This window comes from Apis dorsata, unplaced genomic scaffold (assembly GCF_000469605.1).
Source record: "Apis dorsata unplaced genomic scaffold, Apis dorsata 1.3 scaffold_231, whole genome shotgun sequence".
NCBI classification, from domain to species: domain Eukaryota; kingdom Metazoa; phylum Arthropoda; class Insecta; order Hymenoptera; family Apidae; genus Apis; species Apis dorsata.
This window is the reverse complement of record NW_006263513.1, coordinates 881,164-883,880: the sequence shown is the minus strand read 5'-3', so window position 1 is coordinate 883,880 and position 2,717 is coordinate 881,164. Positions and strand designations below refer to the sequence as shown.

The window sequence follows — 2,717 nt, the reverse complement described above, 5'->3', positions numbered from 1 at the left end:
TTTTCACTGTTTTATATATATTATATAATATAATATATATATGTTATATATATTATATATAAATAATATATATAATTATTGTAATCGATATATGGTTGTAACTTAAAAAATATTGTAATAAAAAATGTTTATATAAATTTTTTTCACTGTTTTCGTATTATCCATTCATCATTAAAGTTTGATTTTCACATGCTACAGAATATATTGCATAAAACACGCTTCCATTCCCCTCAGTTTTTAAAAAATTGTGTTCTAATTCAGTTATTTATTTAAAAGTTTAAGAAGTTGAAAACTTATTTCGATAATGACTACGTTGAAGTGTGTTTTTCCTGAATTTTGAACAATCGGTGTAAAATATTGAACGAATATTACATCAAAGTATAATTTGAAATATAAATTTTTAATTTTAAACGACGAAATTAGAATATTTTTTTTGTATTTCGAACTCAATAACTTCTCCTAAACGAGAAATCTGAATTTCTAGATATATATAAAGTTTTTACAAACAGCTATTGATCGACACACATATATTTACGTCAACATGGTTGCACACAACACCGTTTAAACCGTACGTGTTCATATTTGGCATGAAAAATGGAACGTACAGGAAACAGGAACGATATTTATTTCCTTTGCGAAAACGCATTGAAACTCGTTATCATATTTTCAATAAATTTTGTTAACAGACCGGCAAAATAAATTTTGCTAAAAGACCTTACGCCAAAGCAACCGTGCAAAATGACGAACATCCATGTTCACAAAGATAAAATAGCGCATCAATTGTCGACCAAACAATTTTCCTTTAAAAACAAATTGTTAATATTATTGATACATCCTAAAATTCTTTAAAAAAGAAATATCTTTTAAAAAGAAATCCAAATATTAAATATTAAAAATGAACATTATTTATTACATTATTTATTAACTCTGTTTAAATCCGCAGAATTTTTTCTTTATTTTAATCTTCTTTGCGACATTAATGGTTAATAAATTTTAGCTTTGTAAGATTTTGAAAGCATACGTCTCAAAATATGTTTACTTTGTAGATTCACGAGCACAAAAATGCGCCGGGAATAATGCTCTTTTCAAACCGTGTTTTGGGGAGGAGAGAACTGGAAGAGAGATGGAATATATACATGAGAAAGACGGCTGAAAAATGGCACATTCGTGGTTAAGAAATTGATAAGGAGGCTGATAAAATATGAATGGTCCGTGTCGGGCACACCGCGTCGTTTCCACGGAAAAGATCTTTTCATCGGCGACATTTTTCATATTTGTTCAAATCGGTAATGTCAATTCCAATCGACGTCGCTGTATCAGATCGTTTCTTTTGTACGTTTCGAAAGCGAAAGAAACATCGTTATGCGGACGTGTTTGATGAAGTTATTAACACGTTATTAACGCGTTATTCTAATATCCCGTGAAATAATTCGCTGGAAAATCTATTGTACGTATATGTAAATTAAATCGGAATCCTTCGGTAACTTGGAATTCATTAACGAACACGTAATATTTCGACATAATTATTCGTTAAATATAGATCGAATAAAGCCCGCGGGCATTTAAGAGTGATTATAATTTTATGAATGTTCCATAAAACAAAATTTATGGAAAAAAGATTATCCAGACATAAGTGATAATATGAATTAACTTTTTTTCCCCCATTTTACGTGTAATTTATTAATTCGAATAATATTATTACGAACTAAAAAAAAAAAAAAGATAAGATATCTAAAAATTTATCATTTCATCAGCACGAATAGGAAAGATTTGTAGAAAATGTTCACGTCATCAATCGAAATATCGACTCGGTTACAATTCGCAGATCCAAAGGAGATGTGTATTTGGATCGATTCACCGTTATCATCCAGGGGAGCGAAATCGAGAGACTGATACAAGTATAAAGAGTCTTGCACGTGGCCTCCATATTGAAAAGTTTTCTCGAGTAAGAGAACAGAAACGTTTCAAGCGTAACATAGCTATGCTCGCGACGAACGATTTCGAGAAACTATGCCGTAGACCGACGTCTTCCATATTATTCCCTCCGCCCCTCGAAACGTTCGTTGATTGACAGATTTTCCCAGCTCGAAAGCAGATCGTGAAACCTTTCCACGTGATCTCTTCTCGACGTTTCGAACCGAGACAAAGATCCCGATCGTTCAACGAAAGAAAAAAAAAAATAAAAACGAAAAGCCAACATTCGTTCTACGAATCGAATCGGTATGAAAACGAGAGGCCAAAAACCGTTTCGTTGGAACGAGAACGACTTGGTTCGTGGCGAAACTAATTACAAGGGGGTCGTTTCAACCGCGTAGAATATTCTAGATCGAGACGAGGGAAAAAAGAGAAACAAGGGAAAATGGGAACATCTTAATAACACGATGGCAATGTAATAAAGCCCATCGTACATGGAGGAAATTTCGCCTAGGAGAAGCGGTGGCGTCGTTGGAGGAAAGAGAAGGAAAAAAGAAAAAAAAGAAAACAAAAAGAAAAAGAAAAAAGACGAATGAAGGGAATAAGTGGAAGAGGCAGAATGATAGAACGGGGGGACGGGGGAGCTGAATACAGCGAAAGAGGTAAACTCTGGTAATTTCAGTGATGGCTCGGCTTAGACCTCTCTATATCCGGTGAGTAACGCAAACCCCTTGGCGCAAGTCCTTCCACCTCGTGGTGCCTGAAACTCAACCCGCTTCTCTTCCCTCTTTCTAATCCCATCC

General features: G+C 33.9%; 1 protein-coding gene across 19 annotated transcripts in view; it reads right to left on the bottom strand.

Annotated features, from left to right (window-relative positions):
- The window catches only part of LOC102673156 (RNA-binding protein Musashi homolog Rbp6), a 795,620-nt gene that overhangs the window by 227,102 nt on the left and 565,801 nt on the right, over positions 1 to 2,717 (bottom strand). The gene's annotated exons all lie outside the window — the stretch shown is intronic.